The 14,132-nt window shown below is 37.9% G+C and overlaps 1 pseudogene; it reads right to left on the minus strand.

The window, feature by feature from the left end:
* Positions 1–9,163: 9,163 nt before the first annotated feature.
* On the minus strand, positions 9,164–10,174 carry Fbl-ps4 (fibrillarin, pseudogene 4; annotated as a pseudogene).
* Between the last annotated feature and the right edge of the window lie 3,958 nt (positions 10,175–14,132).

Raw genomic sequence — 14,132 nt, forward strand, 5'->3', positions numbered from 1 at the left:
GTTGGATGCATAATACATCAGAAATTTGGGACTTTGTCCTTGTTTCTGTTGGTACCAGCCTAAATATCTACTAATGTCTTGACTGGCCCAGCAAGTGATGGTGACCTTGTCCCCTATAAAGGCAGACAAAGAAACTGGGTTCTGAGTCATGTGGATGTCACATTGAGCACCTGAAATCAGAAATATCAATAAAGATAAACAGAGACTTAATGACGTAATTAAGAATTCTCTAAGGACTCAGGCAACACTGACTGTATTGAGATAAACGGGGCTGTTGTGACTTACCTGAGAAACAGAGCATCAGGAGACCTAGGAGTTGAGTGAGAGCTCTCATGTCTACACTGTATCCTGATTGCAGCTGACTATAGCACAGGATTTTATGAGCCTATTAAGTCCTCTGGGAACAGGGCTTCACTGTGGACATATGCAAATCCATAAACTGTCAATTCTATGCATATATGCATGGCTGGCTTGCCTCAGTAACTAAGTAGAAGCTGCTGCCCATAGGTATCTCAGACTAGATTTTGCTACAGAGAGCATTATTAGTCTCTGAAAAATACATGGCAACATAATTTTAAACTCCTGTGAATATAGAGGTCTATGGTATGTAAATGGTTAAAAGGCTACAACTATTGCTATCTGACCAGTGATAGGACAAATATATCAAAATCCCAGAATTTGTAGAAAGTTTCACTGGCTTTTTAGGATTAATAATGGTGCGTATTATCTAGCAGAGGGATTTTCTATGTAGATATTGAAGGCATTAACATGATAAATTATCAGGATCACCAAACAGAATTGGATTCAGAGATAAGAGGAAGTGGTAAAATGCTATCAGACACAAAAAGTAGAGGGTGTGGTTCCTATGGACAGGTGGATATGGAAATCCATTACTGTCTGGTTATTTGTCAACTTCAACTAATCTTGCTGTTCTCTGTCTCAGAAAACTTTGCTTTCACGTTCCTGTGTACCACCATTGGGTATATGTTCCTCTACATCTAGAATACCAACTCCATTCATTACTCCAGTTTGCTTGTATTATTTCCTGTCCTGGATCACTGTTTTAACATAAACTATTTCCTTTGTAATCAAATGTTCTCCCTAGACCAACTGTACCCTTAAATTAACGTGTTCACTAAACATGTGTTATTCCACCAGGGCATCTTATCCAGTTTCTAAGAGAATATGTTTTTACTGTGAAAAAGACACGACTATACAAAAGGTTAAGTGAAAACTACACAGATATATCAAATTATAACATTCTCCATGGAAACTTAGTATGAAAAAGAGATTTAGGTATACCTTAGAGACATTATCAAAAAATATTGAAAGAACTAGGATAAAGATCACCTAGTTGCTTCATTTGCCACCTGACAAAGAACAGAGTCACCTGAGGAAATTGCAAGTAGGGTACTGCCTTGATCAGATTGGGTTGTCTGTATAGTTTAGTAAATTTTTTGATTATTAATTGATATAGATGTGTATGCCCCTTAACAGATTGGCCTGGTGTTTATAGGAAAAGTAGGTGATCAAACCAGTAAGCTACATTCCTTTGTGGTTTCTGCTTCAAGGCCCTGCCTTGAATTTATGCCTAAACTCCCCTCAATAACAAACTGAATCTGTGAAACAAACAAACAAACAAGCAAACAAAAAAACTTTTCCCTAAACCAAGTTGTAATTATCATGATGTTCATCACAGCTATTATAAAGCAAACTGGGACTGGGACAGTGTTCCTATACGATCTCCCACTTCTTTTCCTAGGGAAGTTTCTTCAAAGAGCCTTTGAAATCACAGGCAGAGAGGAAATGCAAGACTATCCAGGTATTCTGCTACTGAACTGGAGATCAGTTACACACTTTTCTTAAATGTGAATCGAACAGAAAGAGTTTGAAAACACATTAGAGAAATTGATTGAGTACACAGTTTTGAATAGTATCATGAAATATTATTTGGCTTCAAGTTCAGGCAAAAAATCAGTATCTGAAGACAAGAGGCCCTTTTCAAAAAACACTATGTCCTCATCCTAAAGCATCCATCCTTGGTTTCTGGTCTATATATGGGACAGAAAAACAATAGTCTTCTCTTTAAGAATTTAGGAGTTCTAATTTTATGCTGGGATGTGAGAGGGTCACAAATTATATGTGAACTAAAGAGCAAATTCACAACCAGCCAAATAAGGACATTATCAATGTATTATATCTCCATCTTTTACTCTGTTTTCAATATGTATTTGAGATTGGATGATGTATTGGCTTCTAAGTACATACCAAAGAGACTTCATATAACACTTCCTTGGAAAATAATATACTGGTTCATATAAATCATCTTTGGTGTTTCTCTAGAGTGAGGGGATTTTTTTAAATAAACTCTCAAATACTCTAGAGTTCCCTATGATAAAACACAAATTATCATATCTTCTCCTAGTTGTAATATGTAAGATATTAGTAGATGCCTAGTTCTGATTGAAACAAATATTTAACTGTAATTTCATATCTAATATCACCTGAGAGTTCATTAATTATTGGTAATAATAATTTATCTCACAGCATATGTGAAGGTATAAGGGAGACAATATATGCTTTATCTGCTATCTTTGTTATATTGCTCTGCATGAGAGTTTTCCAAAACTATTATTGGTTTTTACTGATGCAGGACAATTCTGAGATTGACAACAACATAAGCTACATACACTTTACATCAAAGCTAGATTCTGTGTCGACACACACATGCACACACACAGGGGCACACAGCACTAAGTTCAAGATTTTCCCCTCTAATTGATTTTTACTGCTTTAAAATAGAAACTTCACTTTGGAAGGTAGCATTTATAACCTTCGGAGAGAGAAGAATAGCAGGCTAATTGACCAGAGGATATGATATAAACTGAACCTTCCCCATTGACTACCCAATACCCTGGAGTCATCTCTAAAATTGCACACCTACAAGTAATGAAAAGTAGATGAAACAAGTTGCATTTGTACATAAATTCTTCCTCCCTCACACACACACACACACATAACCATAATATTTAACAGAAGAGGCCAAAATCTGGGTTAGGCTGGGTTAGAGGGGGGGAAAGAGTAAGAAAAATGGTCTGATTATATATTTTAGTAATCTGTTACCTTTCATTCTTAAAAAGGTAGCTGGGACACTGGATATAAAGAAAATGTAGAAAGAGGATGTCTTCTGAGATGCAGTGCTTTGGTATATGGTGGAGAAAGCCTTTACATACTCTAAGAAAATAATTTTAGAAAGAAGTATAGGGCTGAGAGAAGGTGTGAATGAGATTGCTGAATGAAAACAGAATAACTGCTATATTGAGACAAATACCGGACTAATGCCTGGAGATGACAAATCTCTGACAGCAAGGTTAAGATTGATATAAAGTCAATGAAAGCCTATGGGACAGTGGTGACAGCTTTTTTTCATATTTCCACTGAATGTTTTAATGTATTTTGTGTCTGACACAGAAGGATATCAAAGAAGTGGTAGTGATATTCGTTTTTGTGATAACAAAACTATTAATTCCATGCTCTTGTGCTCATGAGAAATCAAACACACAAAGCTATGAAGACCTGAACTCTTTCAACAAAACCAGTTCCATATAGTGATCTGGAGTGTAGTAAATTCTGAGTAAAAATAAGGAACGATACTAGGAAGGAAAAATCTAAGATTGTTATATCAATAATTCCTGATGCTAAAATGAAGAGCTACTTTCATGTGATGAAACATCATGAGCAAAAGCAATTTGTGAAGGAAAGACTGTACTTTACTTCAATATAGCAGTTCATCATCAAAAGCAATGACGGGAAAAACCATGACAGTCATGTGGAGTCAGGAGCTGAAACAGAGGCCATGAAGGTGTGCTACGTACAGGTTTATTTGCCATAGCTTGCTCAACCTATTGTCTAATATGACTAAAGATTTTAAGCCCATGGGCATAACACACAACTAGTCAAAAATTGGCTGAGCCTTTCCACATCAATCAACAATTAAGAAAATGCCTTACAGACTTGTCTATAGCTTGACATTACGAAGGCATTATCTCAATTGAGGCTCTCTCCTCTCTGATGACTCTAGCTTGTGCCTAACTTGGGTCAATTCAGTACATTATTCATACCAATAAGAAAATTATTTCTTAATCTAATTTAAACATATATATATATGCATATATTTATCAGAACTTTCATATTCCCCACAAAACATAAGAATATTTCCTTTTTTGTCTTTATGTGATACAGGATGTACAATAGAAAGATAATTGTTTTTGTCATCCATGTTCTTTGGACTTTACTGAATGTAATTCATTGACTTCAAAGACTTGATCATGTCTAGCTCGTGTCATTTCTATCATTTTTATGCACTGTCTCGTACTAGAGCTATCACCTACTCTTGAATAAAAACTATTCCATGCTGCTAGTAGTAAAAACCTCTGAAAATATCAGGTGAGACAAACATGGCTTCCACTTTAGCAATTTACTGTATCATAGTTTAGTTATTTTTAAGTAGGTAAAAAGATCAATGATTACTCAAAGTCATGTGCAAGTAACACTACCATTTGTGTAGATTTTGTACTCCTAAAAAAGTAGAGACACACACATATACACATACACACCTTAACAAGATAAAATTTCCTTCATTTTGGAGAAGTGAGACTTTGCAGTAACATCTATCTACACAGCATACTGAGAATAAAAGGACCATCTCTAAAATGATGAGAAAGTAGTCCTTGGCCTAACAGGACATTATTGTCATATTGCTTTAAAATCTGTAAAACATTTTAAAATGGCTGTAAGTTCATGTAAGTTCAAATATCGAGGCTGTAATATAAAATGTTACACTCTATTCTATGTTTCAGTTCTTCAAAGTAAGAGCAATTGAACAGGATTTCCAGAAAAATTTCTTAGTCTCATATCTTCTTATATGTATTTTTGTTTAGAATTTTCTCTTATCAATGTGAATTTTTTAATCCAGCCTTGATAGTGTAAGATAAGCATGGCTTCCCCTGGCCCTCTCAATTCTGATTAGCTTTGAAGAAAATATGTCATCTTATTAGTTTCTGTAGGCTCTGTTTTCAAAACTTCCATGGAAGTTAGTTCAACTGCATATTCCCATGCCTGGTAATGCAGCTGATGGTGAAAATTAGAAATATTTACCTCTATAAACCCTGCATTGTCAACACTAATTAAACCTGTTTTACATAGTCCTTCCCCAGAGTAGTCCAGCTCTTAAAGATGCTATTATTGGATCACCACAAGAATATAGAGTGGTAGAAGTGGGCCAGAGCTCTGCAAGCAACAAAAGATCTTCCTGTCAGCCTTTATGATTTTTGTTCTCTTCTAGTCAGGTAAGAATAGGAATGAAGTCAATAATAGCAAGTCCACTCCTCCTATAAGGATACAGAGTTTCCAGAATGTTTTATCTTACCACCCATGTTTCTGAGTGAATCCATTTTCTAGTTAAAGATATCCTCTATTCATAAATTCTTCTTTAAGGATGATAATTTATACTTATTCATATTGTGAAATAGGTTTTCTGTTTAATAATTTTTACAAATGCAAAATATTGTAATCCAATCTCCTGGTACCCTAGCATATACTTGGAACAGGTTTTAAGTGTGGGTATAGGGAAACTGATCCTTCAATTTATATACAGAGTAACTCCAACCTAGCACAAGTCACCATTGTTTGCTGTAGGTGATAGATAAAACAAGGCTGTAGTGGTTTGATTAGGTATGGTCTGCATAGACTCATGTGTTTGAATATTTGGCCCATAGTAAGTATACCCCTAATAAGAGGGGTAGATAAGGGTAAACAATTTGTCAATATAATTTTTGCAGATTTTCATGAGTAAATATGTCCTTGTAGGAAAAAGTGTGTCACTGTGTGTTAAGGCCTCCTATGCTCAAGCTCTGCCAAGTGTGGAAGAGTCTCTTCCTGGCTGCCTTCAGTTCAAGATGTAGAACTCCTGACTCCACCAACAACAAGTCTGCCTTTATAATGCCATGCTTCCCACTATGATGATAATGCATTGAGCCTCTGAAACTGTAAGCCAGACCCAATTAAATGTTTGCCTTTATAAGAGTTGCCTTGGTCATGGTGCCTCTTCAAAAAAGTAAACTCAAACTAAGACAAAGTCAAAGCTGTCTTTCACGCACTGATAGAATATGACAAGACCAGCAGATTCTGTGATAAGGGTGTGGAATTTGTCCACATAAATTGGCAAGTTTCCATGAGCCTTGTTTTATCTGTGCCTTGTTATTAGAAACTGTAATTTGCACACAGATTATATTGATTCTGCCTTTAATAAAAGAAACTTGGTAAGATATATGTGGGACACTTATGAGACTTTAAAACTTTTTCATAGCTGTATAAGTAAATTTAAATAAATTTATTTACTCTAACTTGGGTTTAATCGAGTGACTTTTATGGCAGCCAATGCTATCTAACTTTGGATGTGCTAATACATACTTCCCAGAACTTCAACACATCACACACAGTTCAGTGGCTCAAGAGTAACCCTAAGCATGTGACTACATAAGGCTATTAGTGATCTTGTGATAACTCCATGGCTCTTTAGTGTATAACATGGAGCTAAAGACTTTGTACTTTCTGAGTTTGGGGTGATATTTAGTCTTTCTTTTCTTGCTACATTGACGTTCTATTGAGAATGGGAATATATGTTCAATGTGCTGTGGATGGAGGTATTTAACTTTCAGTTTGATTTTGCCATTGTTTACTGATAAGAGGTTATCTAGAATACTAAACTAGTGTTTGAAATTTTGAAATAAAATCAAAGTGATGGAGTCATACAAGGTTGAAGAGTTATTTTCGATTTTAAAAAAACCAGGCAGAAAGGTATGGCCTAAACATGAAATATCTCTCATATGCTTGCATTTTTTACACTATGACTGCAGCTTGTGGTACAATATTAAGATTGTGAGCCTTTGGCAGGTGAAAAATGCATAGCAGAAATAGGTCTCTGACAGTGAAACTTTGGAAATCAGATGAACTCCTCAATCTAGTTGTTTCTATGCTTTATGTTCCACCAATCTATGTCCCTCCTCCTAGGGACTTCATTGCCAGGCCTTGCTGTAAGACATCCATCTAATTGTGAGCTAAAATACGTATCACCTTCCAAGTTTTTTCTTGTCAGGTATTTTGTCAGAATGACTAGAAAAGTAACAAATAAATGAAGATCTACTTAGTAATAATATAACCAAGGATCTGTATAATGTTAGTAAACATCTTACAGACTACCTTAGCCAAAGTCGCTGTAATACAAATATTTATATTTTTACAACATTGTATGGAGATATATCCAAAGCAGTTTAATAGTACATAAACCATGTTTAGACATTTCATGTGTCTTATGAACTTACCAAAATAATAATTACTGAAATTAATCATCCTTTCAGTTCCAACAGTATAAATATGTCAATCCTCATCATCTCTTTACATTTGAGTAATTTGTATGGGTAGTGTCTTTGGAATTCAGATAACAAAACAGAAACTTTGTTAATATTTCAAACAGTCATTATGTTAATATAGGCCATTGTTATCAGAATAATTTATCATAATGGCAGGGAGCCTAGCAGCCCACAGGCAGCTATGATGCTGGAGAATTCGTTGAGGGCTATAGTGTGCTTTACAGGGAGCTGGCAAAGTGTAGGAGAACAACGTGGGGCTTTTAAAGCCTCAAAGTCTACTGGAGTGAATAACCTTCTTTAATAAGGACACTTCTTAATCATCCCCAAACAGTTTATCAACTGAGAACGAAGCATATGTCATATGTGGTTCAGTCTCATTGAAACTATCACAGATGCTGCCCTTTTAGATTTGGGAATCAGAAGCACATACTTAGGCAGCTTCTATTGTATGGGCAAATGAGCTGTAACATCTAAGTAGGAACAGACTGTACAATAATTATAATAGCAATATACCTGCTCATCAATCACCAAATTACTTGAGGCACTTAATGGTTGTGGTATGGACCCTAGTTCGTTCCTGTGTTAAAGAATCCCTCATTTTCATATCTATGGTTCCTTCCATTTTGGTGTACAAACTCAATGATGATGCAATACAAACAAGTAAAATGTGGTTACTACCTGGGGTGAAAAAAATGATAGATATTTACATGCTGCCGAAATACTAGAAAAACAGTAAAAATATTGATATTATAAAGGCTTGCCTGGGTGCTTTTCACAAAACCACAGTGCCCTCAAACTCCTGGTTATGACATAAAAATACTCTTAGCTGATGTGGACACTAGAAAGTGAAACTGGAGCAGCCCAATATCACACTACTGACTCTCTGAGTGATTTATGTTATGATCTGTATCACTGTGGGAGGGATGCCATGACAGTGTTGACAATAAGTTGGAGCATCTTCAGCCTCCACACCACTGAGGGTGAAAGTGAAATCTGTCCCATATCCTCTGCATCTGAACCTTGAATGAACCCCATCTGCCAACCGGTTGCAACATAGATCTGAACCTTAGCAGCCTTCTGTGTTTTCTGCCAATATCAAGCTAAAAGGCTAAAAATGTTTACACAAGCCTGGCAAGTTATGGTGACACTTTCTCCCAGAGATGCAGATAGAGTAGGTCTGGGTCATCTGGATGTCAGATGAGACACTAGTATTAAAGACACAAAACAAGTATTTACCAATTACGTAGATTACAAGAGAATTAACTTGAAGAACAAGACAGTACGTACTGAACTGAACTAACTACATTATTATTGCTATCCTTCCTTATCTGGAAGTTAGAGTAGCAGTAATAGCAAGGGCTGAATGCAGACCTTATGTTCTGGCTGCAAATAGATTTTGCATTGAGTTTGAACACACTATAAAAGTCCTTGAGACATGTACGTAGTAGTAGGGGCTCACGCAACTTATCAAGCACAAGGCACAGATGCAGAACTGGATCAACTAGCAACTCAGTGGAGTATCAGAATCCCAAGGTGTCCTGGACGAGAACTGGGATAAGTATATTATTCTACAAATAGTCGGTTTCTTGAGTTTGAAAGATAACTTAGTCTTTTTTTTTTTTTTTGACAGATGAGTCTTTAAATAGAAAAAACAAAAGTATCCCCTGGAAAAAGTCAAAAGCCACTCGTACAACAATACCAACACACATTTCTTCAATCCAGACAGCTAAGTTTTAGTTCTTCGCCTTGGGAAGTGACCTGCATACACATACAACGACAGCGTGATTTCTTTCATAAGGCTCTAGCATTAACTTCCTGGGACTTCATGTTCTCTTGCTGCAACTTTTTCTCTTCAGATACAAACACCGCTTCGGCTGAAGCTGTGGAGTCAATGCAGTTGGCCTTAATGGAAATCACAAAATGTCCTGAATTCCGTAGGAAAGTGTGGGAATCCCAGGCCACAATTCGGGTTTGGTCTCGCTGGGCCACTTCGCCAAAAGGTTTATCCACCATTGTGATAAGCATGCGGTATTTGTTTGGGTGCTGAGCATCTTCAATTACAGGAATAATGCTGGTCTTCTTCTTGATCAAGTTGATGAGGTCCCGGGCAGAGCAGCAGGAGAACTCAACTGCGTAGACCAGACCATATGGGCAGATGATGTCAGAGATGTGGGAGACGGTGATGCCTGAGGCTGCCCAAGTTTGAGCACCTTGGCCCCAGGCTTGATGTGGATCTGGTCTACGCTGCTCAGGATTACTGCGGCCAGCTTGGAGTGGAAGGGGTTCCAGGCTCGGTACTCAACTTTGTCATCTGCTTCTGAGATAGAGATTCTCTTGTCTCCATACACAGATTCTCCAGGGATCAGATTCTTTGTGACAAGGGCATCCTTCTTTCCACGACAGATAAAGACTCCTTCATACCAATGGGCCTCCACCATCACATTCTTCCCTGACTGGTTAACTCTCTTGTCTTTCCGGCCACCACCTCGTACCCCATTACCCCCAGATTGGAGGCCTCCATTACACCCAGATTGGAAGCGTGCACCTCGGCCACCTCCACCTTCTCCTCCCCTGAAGCCACCACCTCCTTCACCTCGACCTCGACCTTGACCTCCACCACCAAAGCCTCCTTGTTCCATTGCCAAAACCTTCTCTGCCTCCTCAGCCTCCTCCTTTACCACCTATGTCACCAGAGCTGCCTCTGTCACCAAAGCCGCCCCCACAAGGCTGAAACCTGGCTTCATTATTGCATTCTGTTGGCCCAACTCGGGCAACCTCATGATTCAGTTTTTAGAGCACCTGTTCTTGTTGCCTTTGCCAGTTATCAGTGTTTGACTCCAAGCATCTACAGCAATGGGTAATCATCCCTAACTTCCCGTGGATCCCTGCCCTTTTCTAACCTCCACAGTCACCAAGCCCTCATGTAGTACATATATATGCACTCAGGCTAAACACACATAATATAAATGGAATATATTTAATAACAATATTTTTAATATTATAAAAAGAAGAATATGTGTTCTACTGGGAGCCAAAACAATAGAATTAACTATGTAGCCTGGAAATAGCTTGTGATTTTTATAGTTCCCTTTGCTTTCCTTGATATACTTCAATTTAAGACAGGGGACATTCATTAGGACACAAATTCAAGGCTTATTTCCTTTGTGCCTCTCAGAATTAGGCATCACTGATTTTCTTCTTTAAAAACAGAATTTGGTCAAACACACACATGCTTGCACCTGTGCAATGGCCACACTGGGGTTTGATTTGAGAGTCAATTCTAATTCTACTGTGTTAGAATCAGTGTCTCTCTTATCTCTTCCACTAAGGAGCATAATCTGGGCTATCTGGTTCATAAGCTTTTAGACAGTCCTGCTGTTTGTAGGAGGGAAAGTACTTCCTATTTTCTCATGGAAGGTACTCAGGATAAAGATGTGTCCACTGCATCTGTTTGTTTTGTTTTGTTTTGTTTAATAGGCTCCAGGATCCAACTCAGGTTGTCAGACTTATGTGGCAAGAGCTTCTCCCTACCAGGTTGTTCTCTTTTCTCCATTCCTCTAATGTATTTGACATGTTAGAATACCTATATAACAAGTCTGGCGACCACCCCCCACACACACACACGGGTGTTGGAGGGAGAGAGAATGATGCTAATGATGATTTATAGTAATTGGCAAGATTTCCATTACTAACCTGTCTCATTCAGTCAAGCAATTTTTCTTGTTTTGTAGGGATACTGACACATAACTTCTATCATTGTCCTCCGAAGTTACTGACATTCACCCTTCCTGGGTATGGGGGGTGGGAGATGATGTGCTTTCTTCTTAGATCTGCTGGTGATTATACATTAATATATGTCCTTCCACATTGTTCCCCAAAACCTTTAGTTTTCTCCCTCTCTACCCAAGTATTTTTATGTTTTCATTGTTGAAACTTCTTATTGTAAAGCTAATGTCATCAGAAGTAGAGTTTTTCTCATTAACAAGCCCCAGTCATACCCTTGAGTTACTGAATTTCTAAACCTGAACCATCCAACACAATCACTTCCTTTACAGTTCATAAAGAAACAAAGCTCTCCATGGTTGTGGTTAGGAAAGTATACCGTGAGTAAAGGAATAAAAGAAAAGTATGTAGGAGTGAAAGTGAAATCCCCACATAAGAATGTTAGCATTGTTTGCTCAATGTTTACAAAGAGTGCCTTGATGAGGTACCTACACAGGGATCCTTTGCTTGAATCACCCTGAAGTTGGGTGATATAGATACCCGTGCAGGAATTAAAAGTTGTTGAGTTTCGTTTGTTCTAGGGATCTAGGGTAATTCAAGCATTTGGGCTAATAGCCACTTATCAATGAGTGCATACCATGTATGTCTTTCTGTGATTGGGTTAGCTCACTCAGGATGATATTTTCCAGTTCCAACCATTTGCCTACGAATTTCATAAACTCGTTGTTTTTGATAGCTGAGTAATATTCCATTGTGTAGATGTACCACATTTTCTGTATCCATTCCTCTGTTGAAGGGCATCTGGGTTCTTTCCAGCTTCTGGCTATTATAAATAAGGCTGCGATGAACATAGTGGAAAAAGAATACCCTTGGCAGGGAAGGGAGAGGCAAAGATTAAAACAGAGACTGAAGGAACACCCATTCAGAGCCTGCCCCACATGTGGCCCATACATATACAGCCACCCAATTAGACAAGATGGATGAAGCAAAGAAGTGCAGACCGACAGGAGCCGGATGTAGATCGCTCCTGAGAGACACAGCCAGAATACAGCAAATATAGAGGCGAATGCCAGCAGCAAACCACTGAACTGAGAATAGGTCCCCTATTGAAGGAATCAGAGAAAGAACTGGAAGAGCTTGAAGGGGCTCGAGACCCCAAAAGTACAACAATGCCAAGCAACCAGAGCTTCCAGGGACTAAGCCACTACCTAAAGACTATACATGGACTGACCCTGGACTCTGACCCCATAGGTAGCAATGAATATCCTAGTAAGAGCACCAGTGGAAGGGGAAGCCCTGGGTCCTGCTAAGACTGAACCCACAGTGAACTAGTCTATGGGGGGAGGGCGGCAATGGGGGGAGGGTTGGGAGGGGAACACCCATAAGGAAGGGGAGGGGGGAGGGGGATGTTTGCCCGGAAACCGGGAAAGGGAATAACACTCGAAATGTATATAAGAAATACTCAAGTTAATAAAAAAAAAAAAAAAAAAAAAAGTTGTTGATAGCTTCAGAAGGAGTATTGTACTGTGGAATATTTGTTGAAAGAGGAAGGTGAGCTCAGGAGATGATGTGAACAAAACTAGACAGTGGTTTCCAAGTGGAGTGATACACAAAGACATGAGTGTAATAAGAGATATAGGTCTAAATTCTTATTTTACATCCATAGATAGTTATCAGTGTCTCTGTATACATATATTACATATATGTGAGTAGAGTATTGTGTTTGTATGTGTGTGTGTGTATTTAATTTCCTTTAATCTAGAAGGAATTAGGTATTAACTTATAACGAAATAATCCAAACTGAATGGTATGCCAATTGGTAAAATCCAGAGTATTTTGAAGAAATGAATATTTCACTACATGGAAAATCAAATATATGAATTATACTAATATGTTCATGAGTAAAACTCACAAAGTCCAACAATTCCACATACCTTCATCATAAAGCAAAAGCAAACAGGTGCAGAGAATTATGGCAATGTCATCTTAGTCCACTAAGTTTTGGGACATTTCAAATCATATATATCTCAAAAAGACACACTAAAATTTTCTGCCTACTCTCAGGTGATTTGTGTTTTCTCAAAGTTCACATTCGAAATTATACTTCCCAGTACTACAGGCAAGATGTTTGAAGAGATAATTAGGGCTGGGGAGAGGAAACCTAGATCTTCAGTGTTATAGTGCCTAGTGAATTACTCACCAATATGACTGGTGTAAATGTCAATGAAACTCAGGGACATGGTCAGTATAAGGCAGATTGAGAAACCCCAGAGTGGCCATCACCTTTATCTCTAACTTGCTTCTCATCCATAGTGAGATTGTAGTGTCTGAATTAATCAACATAGTTTATGGTACTTTGCAGACCTACCTAGGGGGTTTTCCTGGGAAAATACAGAGATACCTAACCATTAAAGATAAAATAGCAACAGATGAAAGGAATAATTCTGTCTGAATGTAAAATAATAACATTACTAAGCTTATTTGTAGGAATATTGTGAGGAAGCTGCAAAAATGAAATGTCCCAGTTTAGCATGGGTAACAATTCCCAAATACCTCCACCAGTGAAGTCTGCAACTTTCACCTCCTATAGACTCTACCACATGCCATCTGGAGCAAGATTATATTTAGCTATGGGAAACATGAGATGGTTGGTGGAGAGAAATCCACATGAAGATCAGAGACATTTCCTGTCCTTCTGTTAGGTAATGTTTACAGGCCTGACTTTGGAGGGCCCCATTTGGTTAATTAATGCAGCTCTTATCTAAAGATAGAAGCAAGATGGTAAGTCTAGAGAAAAGAGTTCTAAAACAATGCTTTACCATGAAAGTATGTCACCAAAAGATCCATTGGTTGAATATATTCAACATGACAAAACAAAATACAAAATGAGAGGCATGACATAAACAACTGGTGTATAACCTTCAAATATGACAAGATGTGATAGTTAAGGAGAGGTTACAAGAATATTCCAGACCAAAA

This window comes from Rattus norvegicus, chromosome 4 (assembly GCF_021556685.1).
Source record: "Rattus norvegicus strain SHRSP/BbbUtx chromosome 4, alternate assembly SHRSP_T2T, whole genome shotgun sequence".
Taxonomy (NCBI): domain Eukaryota; kingdom Metazoa; phylum Chordata; class Mammalia; order Rodentia; family Muridae; genus Rattus; species Rattus norvegicus.